The sequence below is a fragment of the Cryptotermes secundus genome, unplaced genomic scaffold (genome assembly GCF_002891405.2).
Source record: "Cryptotermes secundus unplaced genomic scaffold, Csec_1.0 scaffold1293, whole genome shotgun sequence".
In the NCBI taxonomy this organism is placed as follows: Eukaryota; Metazoa; Arthropoda; class Insecta; order Blattodea; family Kalotermitidae; genus Cryptotermes; species Cryptotermes secundus.
In genome coordinates, this window is record NW_019724607.1 from 223,167 (window position 1) to 241,220 (window position 18,054).

At 43.5% G+C, this 18,054-nt stretch overlaps 1 long non-coding RNA gene across 2 annotated transcripts in view; it reads right to left on the reverse strand.

Moving 5' to 3' along the window:
- Positions 1–18,054, reverse strand: part of LOC111862550 — an 82,250-nt gene that overhangs the window by 18,926 nt on the left and 45,270 nt on the right. Inside the window, exons 1-2 of one of the 2 annotated variants that reach the window (XR_004512808.1) lie at positions 7,209–7,292; positions 6,609–6,828 (exon numbers count right to left, since the gene is read on the reverse strand). This is a non-coding gene — a long non-coding RNA (uncharacterized LOC111862550). Of the gene's footprint in view, positions 1–6,608; positions 6,829–7,208; positions 7,293–18,054 lie in introns of those variants that run through there. The other variant, XR_002842450.2, reaches the window with a different exon arrangement.

The window sequence follows — 18,054 nt, forward strand, 5'->3', positions numbered from 1 at the left end:
CACTATGTACTCCTAGTTTTGTGGTTACGTATCTAAGTACAGAAGACCGCCTGCTTCCATCTGCAGAGTAGATCGTGAAGTCGAACCGATCTCCGAAAGATTGGTAACTATTCACTAAACTACAAGGCGTCAAATCGCAGAAGACAACAATCTTCATCTCCCCCGTCTTGAGAACTTCAAATCTCAAATGTGATAGGCCTGTCCTTCGCCCTTCATCCTGAAGAACAAACACAAATTGCATCAGGTGCATTACGCTACTTGACAATCGCTGCTGCAATCTGTGCTTGTCTTTCCCGACACCCAGACCTGCTGCGTTCTGTTGAGTGTCAGTCAGCCTGCCTTCATTGCTACTGGCTGAATGCTCATAATCAGACTGGCATATGGCTGTATATTCGGCAACTGCTGCCAACGATGAAATCGGAAATGTAAGCTGAACATCCAAGCAAGATTTACAGGGTGTTTCACAAGCGGTCTACCGTACATAGAGTGATGATTTTGGAGGTTATGTCGAGGGTAGAAACTGGGGACATTGTTGGTCCAAACACAAGTCATCGAGGCGCTGCAGATGTTGCAAGATGTGCGGAAGCAAATGTCTACTTCTATGATATTCGATAGATGGCAACACTGGTGACGGTTTCAATTGAATTGTCGCCATTGTATTTATAATTATGTGTATCTTGCTTCACTTGCTTCTGATCCTTTTCGTGAGTAAAACGTGGTATTGTGTTCCGAAGGTCAAAATCGTTTCGTCATCTTGTGTGTCTTCTCAAAACGACTTGCTGTCACTTTCATATCCAGCAACGTGCTTGCAGGGAGCTGAGAGGGGCTCAAGCAAATGCTCTGTTACTTTTTCGCTAATCATCTGAACCGTATGAGCCTTCTTAACCAATATTTATACTGTGGTATTAACCATGCAAATTACGTAATTCTGTGTAATTAAAAATATTGTGGCCTATAAACCCGATGCTAAGCAACGAATTGGTGAATTAGCTAGTTAGTCAGAGAATTGAGGTTCAATCATTGTGAGCTGTTGCTCTTAGAAAATGATAGCTGAGGCACAGTGACAGCTCGGGAACCCAGAGGAAGGGGAACGTCCGTTGTTGAAAACCGTTACCAGGCAACAACTGGTGAAAACACTGCAGGCTGGAAAAGACTTAGTGTGTGCTGTAGTGAACTGCATAGTGTGGGAATTGGCGATAGCGCTATGGTTACATGTAATTGCGATCTAAGATTTCAGTGAATCCAATTACGAATCCAAATCCCGTCTATAGTCCTATGGTCCCTCTAACGCGTGACGATATGCACATATAATTGCACTGTTATTTAAGAAGGGAAAATACTGCTGGTGCCAACCTATACTGATATCCGTTACATGTATCGACTCCGTTACGGTATCAGCAGGGTGGCAGCTGGCGACCTATTCCGAAGAGCCAAATCCCAATCGGTCCTGGCGACACACACCACAGATACACGTAGTGGGAAAGAGGGGCAGCTGTTAACATGCAGCATGACGGGAAGAGCGTAGACTGGACCAGCCGCGTCTGTTGGACTCTGTGAAACCGCATCGCCAGTATGGAGAACTACACAACACGCGCAGACTGTTCACCAACCTGATTGTGATATTCGTGTTCAATTTTGACAGTAGATGCTTGTACATCGCTGGCTTCTTCATCACTTCGCGTTCAGCCATGAAGCAGAATCCAGTCGAGATGGAATTAACAATACGTGATATTTCCACGTGTGGTCCGCTGCTAATCCTCACGGGACCGTTGGAAGCAGTTTCCAGTGTCGTCATTCAGTGAACGTTCGGTGTTATCTTGACTGGCCTCTCGTTTCGGAACAGCGTTTAACTGCTGCTAATTATCCACACTTCTTGATGAAGGAATTGCCGCTTTTAATGGAGGATTTGCCTCTGGGGACACGGTTCAAGAAGGCTGCAAGGCATGATGGGACACTTCCATATTCTTGTCGTCAGGCTATAGCTTACCTAAATGAGCATTAAGAGAATCTGTGATTGCTTGTGCTGGCCACCGATATCTCCGAACTTCAACGGGCTTGATTTCTTCGTATGGGGTCTTATAAAATGATGAACGTCCAAAGTAAATACAGAAAAGGCAGGACCTCTTGCGTCTGCGTATGAATGTTTCTGCTTACATACAAGGACATTCGAAATGGTGCAACGGGCAATAAATTCTTGTTGGTCCCGAGCAACCGTAGAAGCAAGAAGTAAGTTACCTAATATTATATTTCAGAATCCTGTTGCATTGCTGTATGGCTTTACACACTTACTTCCGTCATCAATATAACGTCTTTTATAATTTCTCCTTAATTTAAAATAATATTAAATTACAATTAAACTGCTACGCATTTCGGCCTTACTTGGCCAGAGGTTGTATTTTTTCCCCACATATTTATTATATGTAATCTGCAGAATCTGCAATAAATTTATATGTTCAATAAGTACTTGCTCGTGAATGAGTTATGTCCAGTGGCGTAACTCATATACTTCTTTTATTCACTTAGGTAAGGTAAAGTTGTCCCTGTGCTTACCTAATTAAACACTACATCATGAAGGCGTATGGAAGAGTGGATGTATTGATCCACATTTTCTTGACTTCGGCATTAGCTGGAGATGACTATGTAGCGTAGTTGGTTGCGGCACAATGCTTCAAGCCGGAAGGTCACGGGTTCGATTCCCGATGAGTTCATTAAATATTTCAATTCACCTAATCCTTCCAGCCGCATTTTGGCCCCTGGGTCGACTCAGCCTCTACGAGAAATGAGTATCAGGAATCTTCCTGGGGACTAAAAGGCGACGGGCGCGTAAGGATGAAAAATTTACCGCCATCTATGAGCCAATTGTCTAGGTCTAGAAGATGTGGGAAAGTCGACCTCTCACAACCCCACGGGCATCCACGGCCTGTTGCAGGGATAGCTTTACCTTGTTCACTTAGGTATAATTTTAATTCTTGTATTGGAGTTTTTCTCAGGTCTGTCTGGTAGAGAAATAACGGTGTATCTTTCAGTCCATGCGTAGTTTGGCTGTTGTCTAGTAGGTTCACTGCTAGTGCATTAGTGTGTTTTTTTTAGTTTTCTTAAGTATTCAGCATTTCACTTTTTTATATTCTAAATGTATGCGGCTTTCTTTTTTTAGAATCGTCTATAAGTCTGTGTGAGAACAAACTAAATTCATTTTTCAGTAATTTTAACTGCTCTTCTCCTAGAAATAAATTATTCCTGTTTCTTTACACAGGGCCCCCGGGGTACGCGGCAGCGTAGTTGCCTTAGGCACTATGATACAAGCCGGATGGTCACGGATTCAATTCCCGATGAGGCAGTTGGGTTTTACAATTACCCTAATCCTTCTAGCCGCACTGTGGCTATGGCCATGACTACAAGGATTGTTCCTGGGGCCCGGCGCGTAAGGCTGACAAACTCACCTCCATCTGTGAGCCGACTGTCTAGAAAATGTGAGAACCTGACGTCTCATAAACCTATGGCCGTCATGGCCTCTTACAGGGGTAGGTTTACATTTTTTTTTACACAAGTCCTTCAAAGAATCGTAACAGGATCCTTAAACTCAGGGAGAAATCTCTTTGCGGAAAACGGTTAGACAGAAGTAATATAATTCGAAGTATATCAGAGCAGGCCTGTATAAATTCCGGTCTCCAGTTCATACGGTTTTCACTTTGGCGCTTAGAATTCTCTTCAGTTTTATCTCTTCTGGTGCGTAAAAGGTGAAAAGGCAAAGTTGTTCCTGTGCTTGATTAGTTAAGCACTACGCCATGAAGACGCAGGGGGGAATTAATCTATAGATCCACATTTCCTTGACCTCAGCACTAGCTGGAAGTGGGCGGTTAGCTTCACCCACTCCCACTCTACCCCCGGGCAGAAGGTCTTCGGTACCCATTGGGCACGAGGCTGGGTTAGTCCCAGAGCTGGTCTGGACGACGTGGAGAAGAGAAAATTCTTGTCCCTAAAGGGAATCGAACTCCTACCCTTCGGTCGTCCAGCCCGTGGCCAGTTGCTATCTCGACTTGTAATGTGTAGCCTGTCAAAAATAACTGGGTAAAGAATTTCGTTTTCTTTTCATTTATTCCCTTTATATCTCCATCTTTCTCTTCTCCCTTCTATTTTTTCATCCAATTATCATTCCCCCCCCCTCCTTGTCGCTCTTCATGGCGTTATAACTTTTCCCTGGAACCTTGGCTTCCTCTCCTCTATCGCTTTAAGTATTTCCCAACTTACCCCTTTACTTCGTCCTCATTCCTTTTATTTCTCCGTTCTGTCGTTCCTCTCCTGGCCACGGAGCATGAAGTGAACTAAGTTTATCTGTGTTTCAGTTGTCCTGCTGCTAACATTTCTCATCCTCAGCTCCAAGCTGTTTGAGGTGGCTTCTAGATTGACAGGACATCTGTGCAAACCTATGCCAGCGCTCTCGGAGTTCCCAAACCTGAGTCCTGTAACCCTACACCTTCCTCGCACTCTGTCATCTCTGCTTTCCTTCCATACGGTTTCATTTCAACTTCGGTTATTGTAGAGGTTATATTTATTAAATTCCGAATAACATGTTGTAGACGTAACAACGCAGTGAACAAGGATCACCTCCCTGTCACGTGATATGTTGCGCTGTTTGTGCAAAGAAGTCATAAAAGCACACAATTTTTTTTCATTGGATTTTTTCAGTTGACCTAATCCTTCCAGCCGCACTAGGCCCTGGGGTTTACTCAGCCTCTAACAGAAATGAGTACCAGGAATTAATTAAATAAATTTCCTGGGGAGTAAAGCGCGGCCGGCGCGTAGGGCTGACAACCTTACCGCCATCTTTGAGCCGATTGTCTAGACAATGTGGGACCCTCAACATCTCACAAGCCTATGGGTCTTCACGGCCTGGTACAGGGATACCTTTACTTTTTTACTTTACATAAACATAACAACTGGAGGGCGGATTGAAATCTCCTAAATTTGGCTATACTACAATCAACTAACTCCAGGAGCAGAAGCAGTTTCAATAAGCTGCTAGTTGCGCATGTAATCAACACATTTTCTGCACATTACGGAACCCGAAGATTCATTACTTCATTAAGGACAGCTGAGTCATCTGAATCCAGAGAGAGAGAGAGAGAGAGTTCCGCTAAAGTCAGGAATCTTCTCTTCTCCTCGCCGTCCAGACCAGTTCTTGGGCCCAACCAGCCTCCTATCCAGTGGGTACTGGGGACCCTTACCCCCAGGGTAAAGCGGCCGGAGAGTAAAGCTGACCACTTATCTCCAACTAGATCAAGAAAACGTGATGTATACATCTATTCCCCCATACGCCTTCATTGCTTACTGCTTAGTTAGTTAATGCAGAGACTATTTACTTGTTTATCATTTCTTCCGATTTTTCCAAGGAGCCCGTCCAAGGTAGAGGCCCTGTGAAACATTTCCTGACTTGTTATTTCTGTCAGTGAAGGTTGGTAGCCCCTCTCCGAACCCCCGCTCCAGAGAATCACCCCTTTCTCAGTCGTATACACGACTGCTTATTCAATAAATTTGCAGCTACCCTCCACATTTGGAGGGTGTCCCCTTCATGAAGCTGAGGACGCGACAGAGCACTGAAGCAATATGGCAGCTACGCCTTTAACACAGAATGTTTGAACTTGTAGGACATTACGTTAAATACACATTCTGAATGTTAAATCTGGCCATGAGGAAGAGACCGGCAAGCTACGAGTCATGCTACAAAACACAGGAATAAGAAACAGACTGCAAACTACAAAGCGAAAGAAATTATAGTATCTGCAGTTAATTGGGAGCCAGTTTGTGGACCGAACTGAGAGGAAGTAAGGGCTTCACAGCGGTTGCAATGGAGATTACGTATTCTGGAAAGTAACGTCATGTAAAGATAAAGCCATCCCTGTAACAGGCCCTGGATGAGACATCGAGCCTCCCACATTTTCCAGACAGTCGGCTCACAAACGATTGTGAGGTTATCAGCCTCACGCGCCGGTCGCCCTTTTACCCCCAAGAAGATTTCTGGTAGATATTTCTGTTAGAGGGTGAGTCTACCCCAGGGCCATGGTGCGGGAGGAAGGAATAGATCGATTAAAAGTCCAATGAACTCATCGGGAATCGAAACCACGACTTTCCGGTTTGTAACATAATGCCCCCCCCCCTCCAAAGATGCTGCAAGGTTTGAAATGGACTATGAGAATTTGGACTGGATTGACTGGATCGTGGTAGGGTCCTGGGGGAAACCTTTAAGGGCACGGTAAGATATATTCTGCTCTTATATTAGCGGGACATGCCACTGCCACCAGACTGCAGATCCTGCAGTCAGAGGTTCTGAACCGCAAACTAAACAAGGACAACAGGAAACATTACAAGAACAAGAAGGAACCCATGGAGAACAATAGCAATACCAAGAAGAAGACGAACAGGTAAATGATTAACAAAGAATAAAGGAACATGAAGACAGCTCAAAGAACAGAGCACAGACAGGAATGATAAAAATAATTATGATGATGCTGGTGATGGTGGTGATAACAGCAACAAAAACAAGAACAATGATAATGATGCAGAGAAGAGTGAGAGTAAGGATTACCCATTGTAAGTGGACCGATGTGTACCTGGTGGCTGTGAGCGCCGAACAGGTTGCTGCATGACCTTGTGTTTGCCGGGACAGTAGCGGCTGTTGCCAGGCAGCGCTCCGCCCTGCACGAGAGCAACACAAAAAGTCCTCTTCAGAACGGTGTGTGTGACTCGGGACTTGGCCCAGGTTCTCACGGCAGCACTCTTGAACTTTACTGTCCTCAGTGTAGTCTGGTACATCGTAACGGTCACACATCCCTGAAGACAAGTTTAGGTCTGACTTACTGATGGAGAAATGTTCATATTTAGTAACTGATTATCTTCCTGACCGAATAATTTGGTGAATTATGCAACTAACTACTTGGTTGACGCACTACCTTATTCGTAGACAGACTTAATATATTAACTTTAACAATAATTGAGTGCTTAAATGTCCGATGTGTCCATACTGTGTTGTGGTGGGTTATGACACAGTGTTGTCTGGTAGGTAGGTGCCAACGTTTTCGATAACCTGCGCTACTGAGCGACTGATTACATAACTGAATGGGCAACTGATTGGCCTGTTAGTTGACTAACAGACAGTTTACATGACTGGCGTAATAAGTGACAGTAAATGAATGGCTGGTTAATTGACTTACTCAGGGCTGAGTAACTGAATGATTAAGAGCCGGAACTAGCAGACTGGTGGTCCCATAGTACAGCTCCTGCAGAGCTGATAATGGTTTTCTTTTCACTGGATCTAGAGCCCTCTTGGGCCCTGGCCTCCGTTTTTCAGTTTCATGATCATTTTACAGATGGTAGGACTTCTTGGACGAGTGATCTGCTCGTCGAAAGGCCCCTACCTAAATAAAGGACAATACAAACACAGGATAAATGCATACACACACAAAATATCCATGCCTTGTGTGGGATCAGAACCCGCGATCCCGGCTTCCAAGCGAGGGAAGACAGTGCATGTCTTAGAGCGCGCGGCCACCGTGATCGGCTCTGACGATGTTTACCTCGTCTTAATTAGCGCAAAAACCCACCATTAACAAAGCGTGGACCAACATTTTTTTTTTCCTTGGCACTACAGCCCCAGTGGGCCTAGGCCTACCTCCATGAACTTCTCCGTTCACTTCGGTTTTTCTAGATCTTAGACATACGGTAGGACTCTTTGGCGGGTGATCAGCTCGTCGCAAGGCCTCTACCTGTACACAAACACAGAAAAACGCACACAAACATCCATGCCCTGAGTGGGATTCCAACCCACGATCTCGGCTTCCGAGCGAGCGAAGACAGTACACGCCTTAGACCGCTCGGCTACCGTGACCGGCGTGGACCAACTTAGATCTTCCCAATTTCTGTACGTCCATAAAGTGTGCAATTGTAAGGGACAGACCATGGCAGTTAGAACACCTAAAACTGGACACGACTGTGCAGTCTTTCCGTGCCCTTCACCAAAATTTGGGGTTTAAAGTAAAGGTTTAACCAGATATGAGAGCTCATTCCATTCGAATGCAGAATTTCATGGTTTTTTACAGTATTGATAACCACATGGACATATTCACAATTGGTGTAATCCACAAATGAAAAATGTATTGAATTCTGCCAGACTAGAACCTCATTCACAAACCATTTCAAGGTAAAGCTAAAGCTGTTCCTCTGCTGAAATATTTAAGCACCACTTCAAAAAGGGGAGTAGAGGTATAACTCCATCATTCATAACCTCCACACTAGATGGAGGTGAATGGTCAGCTTCGCGCTTCTACCGCTTTAAACCCCGGAAACTGTCCCCGATACTCGTTTTGCAGTAAGCTTGGTGGAACTCAGAGTCAGTTTGGGCTCTAAGGACTGGAGAAAATATCTTACCCCTGTCGAGAATCGAAACGAGATGACTCAGATATCGAGGCCGTAGCTTAGTCACTGTATTGACTGAGCTACTCCGGTTTCCGTACATTTCACGGCTTCATTCAAATCAAATTATAAACTTTATGCCCTGAATCTTGACTGCACTATGTGGTGTGATACTATTTACGACAGCAGACTAATATGTCAGACAAAGCATCTTTGTTGCCATACACTTGGTAACACTCTTACTGATTGCCAGGAACTTGACAACACTGTTGCTTACACTTATCAATATACAGACTGGCTTAGGAGTGGAAGTTCGAGATTTGACTCTCGGCAATACTAAATTTTTCTTTTGTTTCTACGTCTGGAGACGGCACAGTCTTCTAAGAGATAGGTATGGGAACCTTATTTCCCTGGGAGTTAAGTTGGCCGTAGCAGGAAACTACCATCATGTGGATGAATAAAGTATTTGGGACGGACGCAAACGGAAAGCAGTGAAGACTCTCACGCGACACTTACTACGGGAACCACTGCGCAGCCTTGTCTGAGGACTTCCCTCTCATAAGAAAATTTCTGGATTCTGTTCGCAGCTCACTTCGTCATTCGTAAGGTGGCAGGAAATTCAAAATTATAGGGTCCGGATTTGTAGTTGTGGGGGCCTCGGGTAAATCCAAAACTGGATGCCTTTGTCAGTAACAACAAATTTAGATTATGACGAACTTTTCTATTCGTACTTCTTATAATAACCAAAAATACAAACTAACTGTTAGTGATTTGGAGAAGTAAATGTCTTCATAAAGGAAGTAAACACAGAGGAAACTAAGTATATGTTACTGTCTCGCCACCAAAATGCAGGGCAAAATCGTGACATAACGATAGAAAACAGATGTTTTGAAAATGTGGCACAGTTGAGATATTGGGAACGACTATAACAAATAAAAACCTGATTCAGGAGGAAATTAAGAGGAGATTGAACTCGGGTAATGCTTCCTACCCTTCAGTCCTGCACCTTTTGTTTTCTCGTCTGCTGTCCAAAAACATGAAAATTATAATATACAAAACTCCAATTTTGCCCGTGGTTCTGTATGGGTGTAAAATTTGGTCCCTGACATTAAAGGAGGAACATAGACTAAGAATGTTTGAGAACAGGCTACTGAGGAGAATATTTGACCCGAAGAGAGATGAACTGACGGGAGGTTGGAGACAACTGCATAATGAGGAGCTTCATAACCCGTACTCTTCTACAAGTATNGCCCTAATATGGGCAGGGCATGTAGCATGAATGGGGTGAAAAGGAATAAATATAGGATATTGATTGGAAAACCAAAAGGAAATAAACCACTAGGAAAATCAAGAAGTAGGTGGGTGGATAATATTAAAATGGATGTTAGAGAGATAGTTTGGGATGATATGGACCGGATTGGTCTGGTTCATGATAGGGACCAGTGGAGGGCTGTTGTGAACACGGTAATGAACCTTCGGGTTGTACAAAATGCTGGAAATGTCTTGAACAGCTGCACAACTGGCGGCTTCTCAAGAAAGACTCAGCTCCTTGAAGTTAGTTAGTTCAAAGGGCTTAATAAAATCTGTGGATTCTACTTCTGTTTTACGTAGGCCCCTGGACGACCGCCCTGATCGATTCCCTAGGAAGGAGAACAAGCCTGTTTCGTGCATAACGTTGGTGGGAAACCTTTCAGAAAGCAAACTGGCCTTGAAGAAGGAGACCGAGATGGGAGGATAATGCTACGAGCCCTTTGTCTTGAATTTCATCAATAAATGGTCTCTTTCATGCGTAAAGGACTAAAGGACCGTTTAGAGAGATCCTGTCTCGATAACTGGACTAATAAGACGTTTCGGAAACTGGGACTGTTTCCGTCTTCGGGTGTAACGCAGGAGAAGTTCCTACTCAGTTGGGCCCTTTCGAAGGAGCCAGTCTCGATCAGAGGACGATTGGAATCTTTCTAACGTGGCAGACTAAGTAAACACTGTTCCTGCCTTACTGCTAATCATGGAAACAGATCCATTTTCCGAAAACTTGAATTTCAAAAATAAACACTTACTCACTTACTTATGGAGCTGAGCCCTTCTTGAGGAGAAGCCGAATCTGCAGCTACTCAAGAATTTCTCAGCATCTAATGGAACACGAACGTTCATCACCGTGTTAACAGGAACCTTCCATTTGTCTCTATCCTGAGCCAGATCAATCCAATCTATATCCCATCCTGTCCCTCTAAGATCCATTTTAATATTGTCCACCCATCTACGCCTTGGTCTTCCCAGTGGTGTCTTTCCTTCTGGTTTTCCCACCAATATCCTACATGTATTCCTTTCTTTCCCATTCTTGCTACATTCCCTGCCCACATCATTCTCCTTCACTTCATTATTCTAATTATACTTGGAGAAGAGTACAAGTTACGAAGCTCCTCATTATGCAGTTTTCTCCAGCCTCCTGTCACTTCATCTCTCTTCGGTACAAATATTCTGCTCAACACCTTGTTCTCAAACACCCTCGGTTTATGTTCCTCCCTTAAAGTCAGAGGCCAAGTTTCACACCCATACAAAACCACAAGCAAAATATAGTTCTCTATATTCTAATTTTTCTGTTTTTTTTTGACAGAAGACGGGAAGACAAAAGGTTCTGGACTGAATGGTCGCAAGCATTACCCGAGTTCAGTCTCCTCTTAATTTCCTCCTGAATCAGGTTTCGATCTGTTATCGTTGTCCCCAAATATCTGAACTGTGCCACATTTTCAAAACATCTGTTTCCTGTCTTTATGTCATGATTTTACCCTGCATTTTGGTGACGAGACAGTAACATATACTTAGTTTTGTCTGTGTTTACTTCTAGACCAACCTCTTTACTTGCGTCAGATAAAGTTTGTGTGTTTCTCTTTGTGGTATTTATGTTATCACCCAGTAAAGATTTACATCATCGGCGTAGACCAACAGCTGATGTGTTCCGTTTAATTTCAGTCCCGCCTGGTTTCCCTGGACCTTCATAATTGCATATTCTAAGGCAAAGTTGAAAAGTAGTGGCGTTAAAGCATCTCCTTGTCTTAGACCAATCTGAATAGGAAATTTATCAGACAAATGTTTTTATAATAAGGACATTTTTATAAGTTTCGTTTAGAAACATTTTAATCAGCTTAACTACTTTCATGGGTATCCCAAACTCTATCAGAATACTGTACAACACTTCCCTCCTAAATGAATCATAGGCTAAATTTAAGTCTACGAATTGCTGATGTACTGTCTCATCGTATTCCATTTTTTCTTCAATATCTGCCGAATGCAAAAGATCTGATCTGTAGATGATCTGTTATATCGAAACCCACACTGATAATCCCCAATAATTTCATCTATATATGGACTTAATCTTGAGAGAAGAATATTGGATAAAATTTTGTATGAAGTTTATAGCAGTGATATCCCCCGATAATTACTGCAGTCAGTTTTATCACCCTTCTTGTGAACTAGTACAATAATAGACTCCGTCCACTGATCAGGCAATTTTCCTGATGCCAAATAGAAGTAGTTAGCTTACGGATCTTAGAAAGTAATATTTCGCCTCCTGCTTGAAAGACTTCTGCCGAAATTTGATCACTAACTGGTGATTTATACCTTTTCAATTTTGCAATAGCAATGTCGACCTCAAAATGGATTAGATCAGGTAGTAGCAACTCTGTCGTGTGCATTTCTGTCTGCCTAACATCACTGCCCTATCTACGTACTTTCAATAACTGAGAGAAATAATTCCTCCACCTATTCGGAATGTTGTGGGAATATGGAAGCAGATCACCATTCTCATCCTTCACTAAGTAAGTTCTAGGTTGGTAACCCCTATTAAAGTCATTTATTCCTCTATACAGGTCTCTAATGTTCTTGTTCTTACTGTTCATTGCAAGCTCATCACTTTTGTCTTTCAGATATTCCCTCTTTTTGTTCCCGAAATGCCTGCTGGTTTCACGTCGTATATTGTTCAGATTATCCCCATTTATTGGCCGCGCCATAGCTCAAGAGGTTAGTTGCTGGCTTCCCACCGTAGCGGCCCGGGTTCGATCCCAGATATTATCAAGTGGGATTTGTTTTGGACAAAGTGGGGCTGGGACAGGTTTTCTTCGAGTACTTCAGTTTCCCCTGCCAATCTTCATTCCACCAAATTCTCCATCATCATAATCACCCGGGGCAGGCTACAATAGGCCAATCAATGGCCGACGTGCTGAGTGGACCCAGCTGGACTCCACCACCACTAAGCGAAAAAAAAAATCCCTATTTATTTAGCTTTGATCCTGTAACCATTGCAATTTGGCTTGTTTTCTTTGGTCTAGTAATTTTGAGCATCCTTCATCGAACCATGGCTTATGCTTCTTCAGTTCATAATAACCTAGACTCTCCTTGGCAGAAATTTTTATATTCTCTCTCATAGTATCCCAAGCTTTATTAACATCCACCTCAGTGTCCAAGTTTTCCAAAGCCGCAAACCTATTTGAGATTTCAACACGATACTGTTCAACACGATACTGCTCTTTACCCTCTACCTCATTCAATTTCTTGAGATTGAACCTCTCCATATGAAATCTGTGCGTTGTTTGCTTGCTCATTGCCAATCTTTCCCTAACTTTTACCACCACCAGGTAGTGGTCAGTATCACAATCTGCTGCCCTGAATGATCGGACATCAAGTGTACTTGAGTGCCACCTCCTATCTATCAAAATATGGTCTATGTGATTGTGTATCTTCCCATCAGGAGATGGCCAAGTAAATTTATGGATGTTACGATGTGGGAACATTGTACTTTTGACAGTAAGATGTTTTGATGTGGCAAAGTTTACTACTCTAACTCCATTATCATTACTAATTTCATGCAAACTCTCATTCCCAATAGTTGGTTTGAAAAGTCTTCCCTCCCTACTTTGGCATTGAAATCTCCTACCCAAATTTTCATCGGGTACTTCGGGTATTTATCAAAGACATGTTCTCGTTCTTCGTAGAACCTGTCCTTTATGTCATTAATTTTATCTTCTGTTGGGGCGTGAACATTCATAACGATGATATCACATCAGCGACCTTTTAGTATTATGTATGATATCAAATCACTAATGAGCTCTACTCTCTTAACTGCTGATATGATTCTCTTATGCACGAAAATACCTGTACCTAATTCATGATTTTCATTCCCCTTTCCATAGAAAAATGTATAGTCTCCTGCTGGTGCGATGCCACCTCCATCCCATTTGACCTGCTGTACTCCCGCTAAATCTAACTTATTTTAAGATTTCTTCCGCCACTGCCCCTAGCGAACTGCCTTATACATACACGTACTTCTAGCATTCCATCCCTTCTTCTTTAGTTTAGGTTGTTTATCCAAGGAATCCGTCCAGGCCCGAGGCTTCTTGAGAATTTTCGTAACAAATTTATTTTTGACGGCGAGTAGTTGTTAGCTGCTCGCCCAACCCTCAAGCTGGAGGACCGCCCCTTGTCGGCTGCCGGCTACTGCGTGTTCAATATATTCGCAGCGTCCCTCCAAAACTGCAGGGCGTCTCTTCCATCCGCAACCTGAGGACGCGCTATGCCGTGGTGACAGGGACCCACCTAACATGGACTTTAAAATTAAATATATTGGAAATTTTCCAAAATAGCAATGCTTATTGCTACCATAGTTAGAAACAATTCGACGTTGCTTAAGGTGTCGCAGGAAAACTGGGTATGAGGTTGGAGGATAAATGGATTTGGTTAGAATCGTGTCTGACGGCGAATGTTTCTGTTGGCGGGAAGTACAGTAGTTTCTGTTCTCACAGCCGTGAGACTGCGCGGGCAGCCTTAAGACGCTCGTCATCTGCCATGTGACGTCATGTGATGTAGTATGACGTCATGTGATGTAGTAAGACATCACCACCTCATAGGAAGAACATACTCATTCATATTCCCTCCAAATTCCGGATTTGAAGATTGGGCAATGTGTGCCTTAACACCTTGGCATTTTTACCACGCTTCACGGTTTTATATCCATAAGAACTGCGTTTTTAACGTTGCAGTAAAAAGTATCCCTGTAACAGGTCGCTGAGGCCCATAAGGTTATGAGACGACAAGGATCCCACATTTTCTAGACAATCGGTTCACAGATGGTGGCGAGGTTGACAGCCTTACACACCACTGCCCTTTACCCTCAGGAAGATTCCTGGTACTCATTTTTGTTAGAAGTTGAGTCGACCCCAGGGCAATAATGCGACCGGAAATATTATGTAAGTTGAAAAAATCAAATGACCTAATGGAGATTAGAACCGTTAACATTGCAGTACATACTGAAATATATGCAAATTCTAATAATTTATATTATAGTGTGTATCGCTAGGCAGCGGTGCCATAAACACTTCCCGCAGAAACGCGTGACAACAGTGCTGATCATTGCTAGGCAACGATTCAGTATATACGTTCCAGCAATCGCGCGACAATAGAAGCTGTGTTCTCTGTGACTAGTTGCTAGGTTACGCAACTAATCTGGCAGCAGAAAAGGTATTTTCTTTGACTTTAACCAAGGCGCATGACACTCTGGCTTGCTGTATGAGTTATATAAATTGGAATTTTCGACAAGTTTGTTCAAGCTCATTAGCTCCTTTCTTTCACAATGCAAATTCATTGTTTCTGTGGAAAGCGAAATGTCTACGCCAAGGGAAATGCGGGAAGGGGTGCCTCAAGGTTCTGTCCTGTCTTGTCCCCTACTTTGTACAACATGTACGTGTATATACTTAGTAAATGATGTCCCCAAACACCTGGAGTTTGCCTAGCCCTCTTTGCAGACTACACCTGTCATATATACGACATATCGAAAGGTGCTTTTTTTCTCCAGAAAACTCCAGCTTGGTCTCACCTCAATGGAGACCTGGTGTGAGCAATGGAGTATTAAAATTAATGAAGATAGGACTCACGGGATTTACTTTTCCCGCACTCGCTGAGAACCTGAGTCCCATCTTACACTGAATGGACGAAACATTCCATTTGTTGTAGTGTAACATATCTCGGTGTAATTTCCGATAAGAAAGTTACATGGAAATTACACATAGAAATTATCGAAGCGAAGGCCTTCGGAATGTATTCCCTATTCAAAAGTGAGCAATTAAACACTAACATTAAGTCGAACCTCCACAAAGCACTCATTAGGAGTAACATGACTTATGCTTGTCTTGCCTAGGAATTTGCGGCAGACAATATCTACTGAAATCTCGACGCCTGCAGAAGTATGTTCTCCGTTCCATTGGAAATTTTCCAAGGTGTACACCGGTCCGCATTTGCACATGGCTTTCAAACTTCCATACAAACAGAAGTCATACAAAATCATGAAAATGCAATTGTTCAGAACACTGGACAAGGCGAATCCCGGCACAGGAAATGTAAAATGCTTAAACTGGGCGGCGGTCAAGCATACGACCGTTCAAGTGACTAGATTGCCGTTATAGCAGGAGCTACTAAGAATAGGGTATGGTCTGTTCTACTGAGCCTGAACTGACAAAGGCCCTGTATGTGTTATATATACATACATTTAATGACATGTAAAATGAAAATTGTACAAGCTGAAAACAGACTTACTATTACTGATTGTGAGTCTGGCAAACGACAGAGCCGTCCTGTCGTCAGAAAGAGCGCCCAGCATCTACAAGACTGCAACTGTCTGACACCCAGATATATGCCATATTACAAGACAGACTGGTCGACTGACCGTCCGTCGTAACATAATTTGATTTTGAACGACGACGTCAAGAGAACAGGAATACAACGGCACACAGAGTTGAGTTGAGAATTCGGACCAGGATATTCCAGTCATACAGGGAATGTGCATTGGAGAAGACTTCGTAGTGATTTGGAATGATCGTTCTTGTGTTAAAATCCGTTGCCAGGAAACGGATAGTGAAGACATTGCAAAAGCATAGCCATCATTGGGTTTCGTTGCTAGGAGACGACTAGTGGAAACTGAGAATTCTAGCGCGTGTGCGATGGTGAAGTGGAAAGTGTTGAAACGTACCAATGCCCAGGACCGAAAAGTGGTTTGGGGTAGGAAACTATTTTAAACAATACACACACCAAATAAATATAATAATATAATTGGTTGAGTGAAATAAAAATACAAACTGTCCCAGATGAGGACGGCACAACGTAAAAGCGTCCACCAATTCCGCCGTTAATTTAGCAAACCAAAAAGTTCAAGAAATAATTTGGGGACGAGACAAGCACCAGACTCTTCCACGGCGTGCAGCAGAATCCCCTTGCAGTGTTCAGACGAGCCTCATAGTCCCTGGTGAAAGGATGAAGGGCGCAAGCGTAGGGCAGGTGGAGAGGGGGAAAAGAAATGAAGGGGGGTCTACTTGAGGAACACGGCGGTAGTTTCTGACGTTACAGTGTGTAAATCAGCGGTAGCGCTGTGTTAATTGTAATTAAGAGAACTGGTAAGCAAGGCACTCATAAATCCAATCATCCGAACTAGACACCTTAACTTTCGTCACGCGTTCCCCCCCCCCCCTTACGTGATAGTATTGTCTATTGAATACGTCGTAGGTTGGAAAGTGAAATTCTAGGATATAAATTTATTTTTAGTTTTACGAGGTATTTACATCAACCGGGATAGCTCAGTCGGTATAGCGACTGGCTACTAGCTGGACGGCCGATGGTTCGGAGTTCGAATCCTGGGAGGATGAAGAACTTTCTCTTCTCCGCGTTGTCCAGACCGGCTCTGGAGCTCACCTCCTATCCAATGTGTACCGGCAACTCTTTCCCCGAGGTTAAAGCGGCCGAGGCTTGCAGCTGACCGCTCACCTCCAACTAGTGCCGAGATCAAGAACACGCGATCTATACATCCATTTCCCCGTACTTCTTCGTGGCGGGGTTAAGCACAGGGACAACTTGACAAGTTCATACTTTGCTTAAATTTGTGCCGTAGGCGCTCGGCGTGTTGACGATTACTTATTGAGTTCTTATTGGGACTCGAGGTTCTCACGGCAGGGTCGGCTATAGTTTTCTGAGATGTGACGCCGTATAGAGTGGTGGATTATTACCAATATTTCGAACCAACCTGCTGCCACCAGTTGCCTACCGGATGATTGTGTAATTACCACATATAATCACTACCATGGCTAACTGATGGATCACGTAAGTGCTTAAATGTCGGACTAATCGACAAATTGAATATTGACTGCATAGTTCTGTCTTCTAGGATATAACACCGTGTAGTCCATTGAAAGTCAACCGATGTTCCGAGGGAACTTGTCGCCTCCATCGTCAGGTAAAAATTAAAGTTGTCCCTGAGCTTAACCAATTAAACACTTCGCCATGAAGGCGTATGGAGCAGTGGATGTATAGATCCATATTTTCTTGACCTCGACATTATTTGGAGGCGAGTGGTCAGCTTCACACTCAGGTCACTTTACCCCCGGAGAAAAATGTTCCCAGCACCTATTGGATACAAGGCTATGTGGGCCACAGAACCGGTCTGGACGACGTAGAGAAGAGTAAATTCTTAACCCTACTGGGACTCGAACGCCGACCCCTCGTTCTCCCAGTCCGTAGCCAGTCGCTATACCGACTACGCTACCCCGGCTCCCTCAGAGTCAATGAATATGCCAAGATAGATACACGCGTGAAGTAGAGAGCAAACAGAGTGAC